This window comes from Panthera leo, chromosome A3 (assembly GCF_018350215.1).
Source record: "Panthera leo isolate Ple1 chromosome A3, P.leo_Ple1_pat1.1, whole genome shotgun sequence".
NCBI lineage: Eukaryota > Metazoa > Chordata > Mammalia > Carnivora > Felidae > Panthera > Panthera leo.
In genome coordinates, this window is record NC_056681.1 from 133,802,117 (window position 1) to 133,817,308 (window position 15,192).

At 55.5% G+C, this 15,192-nt stretch overlaps 1 long non-coding RNA gene across 1 annotated transcript in view; it reads left to right on the forward strand.

The window, feature by feature from the left end:
- The window catches only part of LOC122216644, a 49,115-nt gene that overhangs the window by 14,874 nt on the left and 19,049 nt on the right, over window positions 1–15,192 (forward strand). Inside the window, exon 3 of the long non-coding RNA XR_006201007.1 lies at window positions 8,963–9,043. This is a non-coding gene — a long non-coding RNA (uncharacterized LOC122216644). The remainder of the gene's footprint in view (window positions 1–8,962; window positions 9,044–15,192) is intronic.

Genomic DNA, 15,192 nt, shown 5'->3' on the forward strand with positions numbered 1-15,192 from the left:
GATAGATAGGCTTTGCTTGTTCCCATTTTACAGATGACCGAAAGGAGACTTGAGGAGCTACCCAGCGACTCTTGGCGGGTCTTGCGGTCAGGGCAGGGCGGCCGGGACCCACGCACGATCGTGGCAGGTCGGAGCAGCTGGCGGCAGACAGAAGGGCTGGGGGGGATGTGTGGACGTGCGTGGACGTGCATGCACGTGTGCAGTGCGTGCGTGCACGGGAACACACGTGTGCATCCCTCTAACGCGCCAGGGTGCGGGTGCCTGTGCCTGCGGTGCCTGGGGCTGGCCCGGGTCGCAGTGAGCCACACGGTGGCTGGCGATGTTGCAGGAGCCAGTCCTGGGACCACGTACGGGGTGCCAAGGACACGGTGCTGAGTCTGACCACTGTCCTGCAGGACCTGGGGAGACACAGCTTTCAGTGGGAAAGTGTGTGGTCAGGAGTGTGTTTTGGAAAGCTCACCCCGAGAGCAGTTTGGAGCGTGGACTTGGGGGCAGTAGAGAGAGGGGAGGTGAGGAGGCCAGAGCACAATGCCTGGAGAAAGCCAGTGACGCTTGGTGGGGGCAGGTGGCCATGGGGGGGACACGGCTACTCAGGACAAAGGAGGCCGAATTTCCAGGACCAGCGAACGGGCTGGGCGAGTGCACACGGGGCTCCGGTCTGGCGGGCATGAATGTGTGTGCACTGAGACCCTTCCCCAGGATGGAAGGGAATGTATAGAGGGAGGAGAAGTGGGCTTGGGGGCGAAGGGGCTTTGAATGCAAGACTTTGAGGACCAGAGGCCCTAATTCTCTCCATTCTACTGTCCCAAATCTAGAGGAATGGGAGTGAGCAACCCATCCCCGGAGGTATTCAAGCCTAGTCAGAGGGCCTCTTGGTGGGGGTTGTTCAGAGGGCCTTCCTGAAGGTCTGGGAGGGCAGGCGGAGGATGTCTTAGCTTGGACCGCCCTCCAGAGCACAAATTGCTGAAGACCGTGGGGTGTGACAGCAGAAATTCTCACAGTTCTAGAGGCTGGGAGTCCAGATCAAGGTCTGGCAGGGTCAGGTTCTGGTGAGAAGGTGACAAAGAGAGTGCTCCGGTCTCTTCTCCTAAGGCCACCCAAATTGCCTCTCCAAAGCCCTATCTTCAAATACAGTCGCCCTGGAGGTGAGGGCTTCCGCGTGTGAACTCTGGGGGGCACAGCTCAGCCTGTGGCAGTCGATCAGCCCGCCTGGTCCCTCTGGCTCACCACGCTGCGGCCCTGCTCAGCCTGAGCCCCTGGTGGCTCAGAGGAGGGGGAGAGAGCCAGCAAGCGGCGGCATGGCCCTGACCTTGGTCACGGTCCTCGGGGCCTCGGGTGTGCGTGGAGAGTGGAAGAGCCACCTGTGTGCGGGCCGGCCTCTGCCTGTGCCCCTCGGCTTTCCATCGTCCTGCGGAAGTCACCTTGGAGCCGACGAGCTGTTCTCCGCGTCCCGTGGCTGCCGCTGGCGCATCTAATTCGTCCTGCCCTCCAGCTGACAGCTCTCAGCCCCTCTGACTAAATGGCAGTTTCCCCCCAAGTGCTTCCCTCTGGCAAAGCTAAATATTAATTATCTCGCTTTATTTCGTGATTATTCATGGGCGCCAGCGTCACCCCGTGACCGAGTGAGAAGGCAGCACCGGGAGAGGTGAAAAAGTCGTGTGTCGTAGTGAACGGCCCAGCAGTCCTGGAACGCGTCAGAGATGGTTCGTTGCCCGGGGATCCCGGGCCTGTTTGTTACCGGGCGGCCTCGGAGCCATGCCTGATGCACGGGCCGCCGTCTCGGGTGGGATTTCAGGGCCCCAGGGAAGAGACACAGTTTGCCCAGGCAGGAAGCGGGGGGCGGGGGACGGGGGGCGGGGGGGAGACAGATGTCACCTGGAAGGGCCCTGTACGGCTCAGGAGCTAACGGGTGAAAACCACCCACGGGGCACCCAGGACACTGCTGGTAACACGGCGGCCCTGGAGGAGAAGATACGGCCCACTGAGCGTGCCGTGCTAAGTCTAAAACCAGACACATGGCAGGAACCAGCCCCGGGGGGTGTGAATCTGGGTATACTGGCGTGTGTGTGTGGGGGACATTTGGCACACCGGGGTGACGGGGAGTAAGGGGAATGGTGAGCTGTGACGAAAGATCCATTTCTTCGTATGACACGCCTTCTTGGCACGTGGAGTTCACCACACGTCCGCGTATCAACTGAGACACAGCTGGCCGGGGTCCCGCCCCAGCCCTCAACTCTGGGCGTGCGGTCCCTCCGAAGGCCACTGGTGTGGAGGTTGCCATACAGCCCAGAGCCCCCAGCGTGGCGAGTGGAGAATGCGTCGGAACATTCTGATCATCTCCTAGTGACAGAGGTCATGAGGTTGTCTTAATTAGAATGGTATATAAATAATGTCTAGTTAGGCACCGTCCCACCTTTTCGAGACTTGTCATAGATTCAGATGGGAAACCTTTCAGCTTCTCTGTGGTGAGCCTTAAAATTCTCCATTAGTGTCCCGTCTCTCTCTCTCTCTCTCTCTCTCTCTCTCTCTCTCTCTCTCTCTCTCTCCCTCCTAGCAAGTGACAGGGCAGACCACATGCTCACCTTCCACGTATGCTCAGCCTGTGTGCTGGCCTGCCTTGGCCCATCTGCCATGCAGAGGGAGAGGCAGAGGGAGGGAGCCCAGGGGGAGACGGGAAGGGTTTGGAGAGGGCCACACTGCCCCTTTTGCCCATGGGGACCCTCCTCTTACAGGAGACAGTGTCATTGAGGACGGGAGGCTCACAGTAGGCTCCGGGACACCTGACCTCCTGCCTTGGCCCGACTTCCCTCGCCAGGCTCCCCTGTGAATGCCCCGTGTCTCTCTGACCCTTGGTTTCTTCATCTGTGAAACGGAGCTGGTTTTTGAGTGGGGGTCAAAGAGGGAAGGGAAATAGCACAATGGTTCTTAAACAGAGTTTCTAGGAATCTCACTTTTCAAGATGGAGGGGAGGGTTTTGCTGCTAAAACCTAATGGTAATATCTCCCCCTGGGTGGTAGATGGAGTGACACAGCGTCCAGTGGCAGCGTTGGGACCCCATCTCATGGACTTGCAGGAGACTTGGCCCCTCTCAGGCATCTCTGAGTACTCTGCTCACTCCTGCTCACCTCCAGCCAGGTTGCCACGCTGGGCCTTTCCCCCTGGGCCCTCGGACCAGCTGGTCGCAGCATGTGTCGGCCCCACCCTTTCTGCCCCGCTCCAACAGTGACAGAGCCCTCCCCGTGTCCCCCAAGCTGCCATGTTCACCTGACCTCACCGACGCTGATGAGAAGGTGAGGCCAGAACCCGGCTCTGCTTCTGCTCACGTTCCTGGTCTGAGGCTGGCCTTTGGTCTCCTCACCCCCTCTTCCTCCTCGCTCGTGTGGCTGGGGCAGGTCTCCTTCCTCCAGACCGAGTGTCCCCTCCCCTCTTGCTCCTCCTCCTGCCCCTGCCTTTGAGACTCGAAGATGGGCCTTAACACCGTGCTCTGAAGAATCTGCATTTGGGGTATTTTACCGTTTAGGGCTTCCCCCAAATAACGGGGAAACACTCACCTCGCATCTGCATGAATGAAAGGCCAACCTAAGAGAAAGTCAGGGTTCTTTCTGAACATCAAACGGATGCAGTCACCGGAACGGACAGACTGCCTGGAAACCCAGTCGTCTCCTTTGTGTCAGGTCTTCTCACACAGACCAGGACATCCTGTTTGAAGTTTCTCTTTCATAAAGATTTTAAATTGCGGCAAAATACTCAAAATGGCAAAATTCACCATCTTAACTATTTTTAAGGTGTGCAGATCAGTGGAATTAAGTTTCTCTGCCATAATTTTTAATAGCTGTTACTGGTTACCACCTGACAGTTGTACTGTCTTCTCTGAGGTGGGACAGAATAACATTTGAAGTCGAATGTCCCTGTGCCCTTGGGTGACAGGGGGCACCCGTCTTGGGGACACGTCTGGAGCCCTTCCCAGCCGAAGTTTTGGATTCTGCCCCGATTCGATGTCGGCCCAGAATCCTCTGCTTATTAGCTCTGTGGCTTTGGACGGGTGTCTTTGGTTTTCTTGTCTGTAAAATCTAAACAGTGAGACTTCCCCGGAGAGAGAGAATGAGTAAGAGAATAACGCCCAGAGAGCAGCCAGTGCCGGCTGGTGGCAGTGAGAGGCACATCTCACTGAGGCCGCCCTCGGGTGGTCACGAGCAGTGTCTTTGCCAAGCAGGAAGTGCTGAACAGGCCGGATCCTGTTAGAGCAGGTTAAAAAAATGAAAGTAACTCCAGCAGGAAGAGACTGGGTGAAAACCAGCCCGGCCTGAAGCCGATCACTGACCTCCTGCTTCGTGAAGTCGATACCGACTATCCATTTCCTTTCTGAGCCTTCACCTAGTAGGAAAGTCCCTGCAGGTGTGAGCTGGGACTTACAAAGAAGGTCGGGAGATAGCAGCCCTGGAAAAATAATTCCACCTATAAACACCTGTGTTAACAAGTGCTGTATTTGTACAGCTCTTTTCTTTTTCAAATACTGTTTACACACACCTATTCTCTTACCCGCTCAGGTGTGGGTTGCATGGCATCTGGGGACCCACTGGCTGGGGGCCAGCCTGCCTGGCAACGCGCGGCTCTGAGGCCGGGCCTTCCTGCGGCCTGTTGTGGCGCCCCCGCTCCTGGGGCGACCGCCTGGAGCTCAGCCAAGTCCCGACGAGCGAGCGTGCATACTGAGACAGACTTGGGGCCCATTAGGGGACAGTGACCCCAGCTGGATAAAAGAGGACACCTGCTCCCAGGTCGCTTTGCATTTTCACACGGAGAGGAAATCTGAACCCAGCAAGCACCTGATTACAGCCCCGACCCAGGACGCGGGAATGGGAGTCACCAAGGACCAAGAGCGAGTGGACGGCAGGAGAGGAAGCCGGTTCTGTGCAGACGGGTCTGTAAGAGCTCTAGATTTTGGCTAGAATCCCATTGGATTCCAGGGAAGCCCTTGGACGAACCCCCGTCTCAGCCTGGAGAGAGGTCTCCGCCGTCGTGCACGGGAGCCTCACCGTCTTTGGATGCCTGGTGCTCGGGCCTGGACTCCGCACGAAAATCTCTGCATCAGCGTGATGTGGGGGCGGTTAAGAACAAGTACCCTGGTGGGAGAGCCAGACGCCTCTGCGCGTTTATTCACTATAAACCTTTCATCTAGAGAAGCTGTGCATTTACACCCCCCCCTTGCTAACAGCTGACAAAGCCACGGCGTGTTTGTCTCCAGCAGGCCCCAGCATCCACCCGTCACTGCGAGCTGAACTCCGCAGGTTGTTGGGATTTCGCCAGTTTTTCCCGGGTCCTTTTTCTGCCCCAGGATTTCCCCCCGGGATCCCTCATGACATTCGGTTTCATGTCTCCGGGATCTCTTGGGCCCCGTGACAGTTTCTCAGACTCTCCCCGTTTTGGATGACCCTGATGGTTTCGAGGTCAGCTGTTTCGTAGAACGCCGCTCAGGTTGGGCTTGTCTGACGCCTTTCTTTTCATGGTTTGTCTCGGGTGAAGGGTTTGGAGAGAAGACCACAGAGGTGAAGTGTCATTTCATGATGTCATGTGAAGGGAGCGTCCCATCAGGTGCCGGAGACGCTCGCTGTGGCCTTTGAATGCCTCTGCCAGGGGTCTCCGCTCTCAAGTCCCCCTGTGCCCCTTCCACGTCGTCCTCCTCAGAGGCAAGTCGCAGAGAGCAGTCCACACCCAAAGCGGGGGGCTGGTTCCTCTCCAGGGGCAGTACTTACGGAAATGATTTAGTATTCTCCTGCAGGGTGAATCCTTTCTTCTCCACATTGTGTATCTACTCAATCGTTTATTTACGGGGGTGCCGTTGATACTTATTTCCAGCTTTGTGCCACATTACCTATTTTGTTGCTCACCTGGGACAGTCCAGCTGAGGCTCCTTCAGGTTGGCTCCTGTGTTCAGGGCACGCTCCCATCCATTTGGTTTTCAGGGGCTCCCTTGAGAAGAAAGGAACTGCTTCGCTCGACACCTGCTGGCTTCTGTTTTGGGCGCTTTATTTGCATTTTCACTGTTTAATAATAACCACTCATTTCTTTCCTTAACACACTCTCTCTCTCTTCCTCTCCGACCTTCAGTTTTCACTCTTGTCCTAAGAGTGGCGTCACGGGGTAGTGAAAGGAACACGGATGGAGAGGCAGGCGGTCAAATTTATCCCAGTTTCACTCCTCACCAGCTGTGTGACCTCGAACCCCAGCCTCCAGCCTCCGATCTATGAGGTGGAGACACCACCGTGCAGCTCAGAGGAGGGCTGTGTGTGCCTGGGACCCGTGCAGACCGTGCCCGGCACATGGGAGGTCCTCACAGACACAGCTTTGCCTTTCCTGTCCCTGGCTCTGTCACTAATGACTGTGTGATCTTCTCAATGCTTTGAAGCTCAGTTTTCTTATCTGTAAAATCGGGACTGGACCAGATGGTCTCCAAGATTCCCTTCCTGACGTTGCCTGTGGGCTCAGGTGCAGTTGGTCGGTGGGGGGAGGCGAGGGGTGGGAGGGGAGAGAGAACAGGACAGAGGCAGCGCGTCCCGCAGCCGGCCCCAGCCCCAGCCCCAGATCAGAATGAGCTTTGCAATCTACCAAGCAGAGAAGATGGCATTTTGCACTAAATTTTACACTGAAAACGTACCCTGCACGTCTGGGCGGAGCCCCCCATGTGATTCAGCACTTAGTGTACCTTGGCTGGCTGGGCACCAGCTGGAGATCATAAGCCAGTCCGGTCTGCCAGAACGTGAGGCACGTTTGCTCTCACTCGTGTACAGATACGCACGTCTGTGTCATTCGTTCTTAGATATCGGGTCTTTTCAGCTTGCTGTGTCCTTCTCTCCCCACAGTGGTATTTGTCAGCTTCTGTCGGAAAGTGGGATTTGGGTTGGGGTATGAGGTTGGGTTTCTGGTGTGAATTTCCGAGGTTACAGGTGCTGAAACCAGGCTCCGGGGCCTGGCTGTCGGTGGGGTGTGGCCGCCCACCGAGCATCCTGTGGGAACTGGGTCTCAGTAGTGATGTGGGCCCGTTCATCAGAGCAGAAAAGGGGCAGATTGGGAGGGCAGGCCCTGGAAATGGCGCCCGGGGGTGCCGGGCAGTGCCGGGGGGAGCGGAGCAGGTGGCCACGGCTTGTTTGGCTGCGAGCGGATGGGGGTGGGCTGCAGAGAGGGCTGCTTAGAGCGAGCCTGAGTCTCGGCCCCAGAGGAAGAAGGCCAAAGACACTCACCCAAGCTGGGTCTCCGGTTAGCAGGAGCCCAGGGCTTTGGCCAAGGTGGTGGGTGTTCCTTGGTTCAGGGCTGGCAGGGGGGCGAGTGAAGGGGAAGGGGAATCGAAGTGTAAGCCTCGGTGTTGGTGGACCCAGGGAGAGCGAAGGAGGCCTCAGAATTTCCAGTCAAGGGGGTGAGTGGGAACAAGGACAGGATCCAAGGGGACAGGTCTACTGGCCTCCCTTCTAAACGAACGATTGCACAGATTATTGTACATTACTGGGAAGATGTCTTCCCACATGTGTATAAGGATGCATCTACTAGGATGTTTGAGGAGGCAGTGTTTGTAATAGGGTAAAACTGAGACAAAGAGAGTGTCCATCAGCAGGGGATCAGGGTTTATCTGAAATATGTATCTATACCGTGGGATACTCTGGGCATATTGCAAAGAATAAAACAGGCCCGTAGGAATTGATATGGAAAACACTGAAGAGATGCATTGCGGAGGGGAGAAACCAAGTGCAAAGCACAGAGTATCTTATTCCAATAAGTGAATCTACAAATAGTGCTTGTATATCATATCAATTAGGATGGGTTTTCCCGCAAGGAACAAAAGACACGACTAATACTGGTTAAAAAAAATAATAAGGGTTTATGTTTCTCCTGTAATCCCACATCTGGAGGGAAGTAATTGCGTCTTACCTAGGTTTTCAGGGATCCGGGTTCTTTCTTTCCTGGGCCACCTGCATGAAACACGTTGGCTTTTAAATCCTTCCACTTATTTCCTCATGGTCCTAAAGTGGCTGGTATAGCTGCCAAGTTCACATCCAAGTTCACGGAATGAGGAAGGGGACTGGTCAGTGCCAGATGCAATTGTCTTTTTTTTTTTTTTTTTTTTAATAATCTGGTCATCGAGAGCTTTCCAGATGCCGCCTGGCCCCTCCTTCCCCTGCCATGGGCCAGTTCAGTCCCATATCTTGTTCGGGACAGGGCCACATGCCCTTGCCCAGTTGCAGGGAAGGATGGGAGAGCAAATGTCTGGCTTTGTAGCCACTCCAACAAGGAGAGAGAGTCCGAAAAAGCAGTTAAGTTGGCCAGCCCATAGTGTTAGCCCTGTGCATGTAAAAGGCTTGTTGGAAGGGTCCCCAGGGGTGGGGGGCTCTTGATTGTAACAGCCACTGGGGCACGGGCTGTGGGCTCAGAGAGGGGAGAAGCAGCCTGTTTTTTCATTGTATATCTTCTCACACTCCGACTTGTTTGTTGCCGTGTGTATATATGGATTTTTCAATTATAAAAGCATAGTTAATTAAAATCAAACTAAAGCATAATGAAATGTGGGGGATGAATATGCCCAACTGAGACAGTTGATTCAGGAGACAGTCGGGGTGAGCCCTGAGGCTCCTGCTTGTGGGGGGCTTGGGGGCGTGGCCCAGGCCTGGGTGAGCAGGCCGCTGATGGGGGGGTGGGGCAGCGGTGGTGGCCGCAGACCCCTGTGCTGGGCATCTGGGTGTGGAGCACGGGGGTGGGTCTCACCCAGGTCAGCACCAGCAGTGAGGAGAGAAGGGAGGCAGGGGCAGGGGGGCTGGGAGAGCCGGATCCCCTCGTCTTCTGAGCATTGACTGGGTGGGCATTCATGGCTTTCTTGCTGCCTCTTCTTCTAGAGGGCAGTGTTGAAACTAACTTCTGAGGAAAGTCCCTCCCTGTCTTGCCATCGAGACTGATGTATGTTTCTAATTCTGCTCACCAGCTGGACACATGTCTTTGATGACACAACTCCAAGTGGAAATGGGAAGATGATCCGAATCAGTCCTTGAACCCAGTGACCGAGGTGAAATTGGGAGAGAGTGAAGGACCATGTGGTTTTGCTTTTCCTGAGGGTGATCTCACTTCTGGTGGGCAAAGGGGGGCATTTGTGGCACTGCACCTGTGGGGGAGGGCCAGAGGGAAGGGGAGGCCAGCGGCCCCAGTAAGGGTCAACTCTGTCTTTCCCCACCTGGTGAGTGATCTGTCATGGCCCTACATGTCGTGTAGACTCGGGACAGGACTTCTGTGTGGACCAGAGAATGGAACACTCTGACCTTGACCTGGTTTTAAAATCAAGTTGCAGAGTTTTGCAGGAGAATGGTCCCCCAGCTCTCCATCGATCTATCTATAGGAGGGGCTTCCCCATCAAAGTCTAAGGTGGGATATACGTAGTTTGAACCCTTGAAATTTCCCTTTAGCGAAGGATCTGTCTGTACCAGTGGGTATTTGATTTGCTTGCGTGTCAAGAGAACGCTCAGCATCGCGTGAATCTCGATGCTCGTGAGCTGAAAAACCAGTGGCGAGTAAGTAGTGCTCCGGGACCTTTCCGGCAATGTATCGGGACCGACCGTAGAGTCCAGGAAGGGTTTTATAGAGACTCCAAGACTTTTCTGGTAGCCGTTCCTTAAACTACAAAGTACACGAACTGCCTGGATCTGAGGACATAAGGGCAAGTGTGTCAGTCAGAACTCACTGCGGGAAACAGAAACCGCTACAGACACGTTAAGTGGAAAGGGTCTTAATACAGGGGATTTGGTGTTTAGAAAGGGCCGAAGGAGCAGGTTCTAGGCTGGGCTACTGACAGGATCCTAGAAGAACACAGAGCTGGCCATCGGGAGAGCGGCTGCCTCTGAGCAGGGCTGGAAGCACGATGTACTGCGGCATCTGATTCCACAGGAGAATCACCCCCCCCCCCCCCCCCCCCCCCCCCCCCCGCCACACACACACACACACACACTGAAGGCTGCAGTCCAGGGCTCAGGAAGCCAGATCAGAACACCCAGGAACTGGAGGACGGATACTGTAAAGTTGCTGCTGATATCTCTACTGCTTCTTTGACAGCAGCGGTGAGGCTCTTACAGGAATATCGTATCCACCTCACTCCGCCTGCTGATGGTGTCCTTTGGTGCGAGCCAGTTTGCATCCAGAACCTAGCTGTGAGGAGGCCTGCGAAATGCCTTCCAGTTCTTGCCTGGGGCAGAAGGAAAGGCCGAATGGGCCATTCCAGAGAGCCCGGCTCCCGGGGCAAGGCCAACAGGTATTGGATGGCTAGCGTGGATGTGTGCAACATTGATTCTCTAGGAAAAGTTCGGCTCAGACAGACCTCATGCTTTGGGTGGGTACGTTATGAAAAGCAACCATGTCTCCCAGTTTCCACCTGTGATGCTAGATGCTTTCGGTCTTAGCTCTCACCGTAGTTTCACACGTGGCCTTGAGCAAACCCCAGCCGCCCCAGTTGTCAAATGAAGGTGTGTGACAAACTCGAGGGCGGCTTTGAGCTCTGAGGCGATCCCGCACGGTATCTCTTGAGCTCACACTTTGGGTCTTGAGCTGAGCAAGTCTTATAAAACACTTCTGTGAAGAGTGACTCTTTGTTCCTGGGTTTTCCAGACCTCAAGGGCACTTCACTGGGGGGTTTTCTGAGAGCTCATGGAGATCAAAGCAAATTAGGAGGAAGAGAACTTGTGGAAAGCTTGGCAAAGCCCGGGCAAAAGTGGACTGTTGCCCAAGCAACCGTGTCTGCTGTTAAATGCTAGGCTTCGTAACCTCCAGGGCTCTGTCTCATTTGCTGCTTCCATGCTATAGCCTCTTTTCGCAGACGAGGACCCGTGGCTTGGCCAGCCTTGTGACGTTGGGGTGAGGCCGTAGGGACACACGGCAGTGGAGAGAAGAGCTGCCTTGGTCCCATGATATGTCCACTCAACCAACAAGGGTAAAGGGCATTTTTCCCCTTGGAAGTCTGTCAGTTCCCAGCCAGCTCCTTGGTATCCAAAGGAGGAAAGCGGGGGGCTGGGGGGGAATCAAAGCGTCGGATGGGATCCCTCCTACCTGTCTACTGCTGGGCTCCACTGATACGCCAGAAGCTGTTTAACAACTGACCAAAAGAAGAAGGAAAAAGCCCGTGTTTGACCATTTTTGTGCTGTCAATACTGTCGTCCTGTAGCATCTCAGGCCGGCCAGCGAGATATCCCCGAACGCACATTTGGGAAGCGATGGTCACGCTTGGCTTAGCGATCTGGTGAGGGCTGGCCTTAGCATGCCACCGACTTCCGTGGTCCCCCTCATTCATACCCGTCGGTGAAATCCCCCGGTATTCATGGAGGGGCGAAGAGCAACCAGCCTGAGGCTCAAGGAGACGGGGGAGCACAGGTTGCCGAGCCCAAGGGGTCTTGCCCTGAGGAGGCAGAGGTCGCCCTGAGGTGGAAGATGGTCTAATGTCACATGCGGTGACTGTTCTCCGGAAGGAATGGTTTCAGGGCCCCACCCTAACCATTTCCTGTCCGGTGCCAGTGACGTCAGATCAGGGACTTGTCCAAGGTCACATAGTAAGTAAGTGCCCTTCTCCAAAGCTCTTGCCTCAGCTCTGTAGATAAGCTCGTTGATTGGACGCCTCGGAGGGAGTGATGCTTCCTTGCGCAGTGGGCCAGAGGGGAAAATGCTGACCCGAGGCCTGCGTGGTCACTTCCCCACGCCCCCAGCCCTACCGGAACCACACTCTCTCTCACCCGTGGCTTGCTCCTCCTTCCTTCCCCTCTTCCAGACCCAGGAAGGAGCTGGAGTCCCAGGGCGTGCAGAGGACGTCCAAGGGTTGCCCCTGGAGTTGTTGGAGAAGCCCTGCGGAGACCCCTTCCAGCAGCGGGGCTGAGCCGGGCTGGCACGGGGCACAGATCACAGATGCCCCCGTGGCTTTTCCTGAAGGACTCCAACAGGAAGGGTCCCTCCCCCCCCCCCCCACCTCCCCCCGTCTCTGTTTCTAAGCCTCAGGCAACACTGCATCCTTGGGAATATCGCCTCCGGGACCCCACCTCCCACCGCGGGTGCATCCGCTGTCTGGGGGAAGATGCCCAGGATCAGAAGAACTCAGACGGGCCCGCAGTGCAGCTGGCGCTTCTGAGCCATGTGACAAGGAGGCTTTTGCTCCACCTCTCTGAGCCTCGTTTTCCTACCCTTAGCCAGGAAGCAAAGTGTTGCCATTTTTACTGGCATTGATTGTGAGGAGGAAGGAGGCACCTTTGTGAATGCTGAGTGAGCTCATCGAAATGTAGCCGACCCAGGGTGGGAGCACGGTCTCTCAAACCCTAGTGCCGAGCACTCCTCCCTTAGGGCACTCCTCCCCAAACCCTGTGAGGAGTCATAGTTCTTAGTAACCCAGCCTCCAGATGATCTGATAGTGGCCGAGGGCCGTGCCACCTGCCCAGAGGCCACAGAGCCAGGCCACAGCCGGGTGGGTGCTCGCCTCACCGTAAGCTCTCAGGCCACCCAGGAGGCCCTGCCCCCTCCTTCCTGTCTTTCCTCCTTTTGCCGTGTTTGAGGAACTCGGCTCGAGAAGCAGCGGCCACAGTCCTGAATGGGCCCTTTCTTCCAGGAGGACACCTGGATGGAGGCTGGGGCATCCGGAGGTGGCACAGTGACAGCAGATGTACAGTGGTTTCTGTTTGCTCCTTGGTTCTTGAGTTTTTCCTCTGATAACATTCACGGAGGGCCTGCCCTGCTGGCCATTTTCTTCCCGCCCTGAGGGCTGTCCGGGGCCCCGGCTGGGGAGGAGGGGGAGGGGCAGGAGGAGGAGGAGCGGGAGCCTGAGCACACTGCTCCTGAAGGTGTTTAGAGAGTGGCGTTTTCTCCACAGGACCTTCCTTCTGGGCTGAGGAGTTCTGAGACATTTGCAATGTAAAGGGCGGCCGTCCCTCCATGACGCAGGGGGGACGAGATACCATCGGAACAAGGGTATATTTAGAAGACAGGAAATAAGCCCTCCAGCCTGCCCTGATGTTACCACAGGCGTTTCTCGCCCTGCGAGCACAGCGGCGGGCGGTGTTGAAGGAGGCCGCAGAGCCGAGTGAGAGGAAATGGCTAGGGCCTTCATGCTAATGCATCCTTTTTTTTTCTTCCCTTTTTCTCCTCCCTCTCTTGCTCTGTCTCTCGGCTGGCTGGGGTTGTCCCAAGGTGACGGGGAGAAATTGCTAGGAACTGAGTCATTTTGCTGGATTTTTTTTCAGCTGAGTCCCTGATTAGTAAACCTGTTTCAAGAATGGGAAAATGCACAGGGCTATTTTTAAGTGTTCTTAGCACCAACGTTCCTAACCAATTGCCTTTCTGCCTTCGAGTGTAGACAAACACTTAGCAGCTGCATGACCTTTGGCTAATTAGACTTGCTGAGCGCCAGTTTGCTCATCTGTAAAATGGGGTTAATAGCACCTACCTCAGAGGGCAAAGGACGCGATGATCTTGCGTGCGTGTCCTCCCCGGGCCCCCGCCCCCGGGCGAAGTGCCTCTTGTTGCTGCTGGGGTAAGGCTGACTGTTCCAGGACCCGCGTGGGGCCCGGCTGAGTTCCCCATGTGTTTTGTGCAGGTGTGTTTACGAGTTTCCAGTCTATCTTTGGTTAGCTACTGGAGGAACCAAACCAAAACTTATACTTAGATCATCAACCGGGGGAAACTTGGCGAGTTTGTTGAGTAAACGGGCATTTGCCAAGCCCCTCTGTGCTCGCCCTGGGAAGGCCACTGGAGACAGAGGCAACACGGCCGGGGCCGGGGACTCTGTCTGGGGTGGAGACAGACACAGGAATGATTACAGTGGCAGTGTTGACGGAGAGGTGGGTGTGGAGGCAGCCAGCTCAGCCTGGGGACTTGGGGAATGGCTTCTCTACAGAAAGTCCAAGGGTACCCTGGGGTGCAGCGGCATGAGAAAGGCTGGGGCAGCTGATCAAGGAGTTTCTACAGGTATGCTCAGGGCAGACACATTCTCTAATTTTTTTTTTTTTTAATGTTTATTTATTTTTGAGAGAGAGAGAGAGTCAGAGAGAGAAAGACAGAGTGCAAGCGGGTGGGGGGAGGCAGAGAGAGAGGGAGACACAGAATCCGAAACAGGCTCCAGGCTCTGAGTTGTCAGCACGGAGCCCGACGCGGGGCTCGAACTCGTGAACCGTGAGATCAGGACCCACGCCGAAGTCGGACGTTTAACTGACTGAGCCACCCAGGCGCCCCCAGACACATTCTCTCAGAACAAGACGCGTGGGATACGCTACCTTCCAAGAGAAACGCATCTATGTGTCTAATATAAGTACCAGTTACTGTCCGGTTAGTGTTTGTCGAGGGCTGGGCACTGTGCTCAAGGCTCTGCAGGGGCTTCTGTCTTCAAAGCAGCTCCGTGGCGTCAGGACCGTAACCATCTCCAGTTTACAGATGGGGCCCAGACACACGCTAAACTTTTTACAGCGGAGAGAGGGCGAGGTGGGATTTGGACAGAGGAGGCCTCAGCCGCTGGGTGAAGGGCCGGCGTGAGGCTCACCTGGGCAGTGTGTGCCGAGAGCGTGGGATTAGCCTCGCCGTGGGATGCCCAGCTGCTTCACAAAAATCCTGGTTAAAGAACTTCAGCAGAATTACTGCTCTCCTCCACGATGTAACTCAGTGTGTCACATCACACGCGTTTATATTATGCGGGAAATAGGATACACAATTAGCTATATTATATATCACATGATTGCCGTCTTAGTTAATTCCCAGCCCCGCGGCTTTCTTGCCAGAGGGTCAGGGTTGAACTGAAATTAGTCCGTGTGGCTACCGGTTAGCATTTTCCATAAGTTCAGAGAGGGGGCCCGTGGGAGCTGTGGTTGGAAGGATCATAGGCGAGTCTTGACACTGGGGAACGGGCATTTGGATTATTCTCGAATGACCTGGAAAGCCCAGGTGTGATAGTCTGAATGCAGTTGAAGCATCGCACCTGGGGTTTGGGAGGCTGGTGTGCTGGGGAGGAGGGCCCCTGAGGTGTTGACCTGCATCCCTCAGAGCAGCTCAGTGTCTCGTGTGTGAAGTGAGGAAAAATCACGTTCCCCTGTTAAGAAAGAACAAAAACGCCAGCACAGAAAGCCATGTGCCGGGGCGATGACAAGGGCCACGAAAGAGTGATGGTTCTCAGCTGGGAAAGAGCCCCCGTGCACTCTCAGGGTGCCGTGA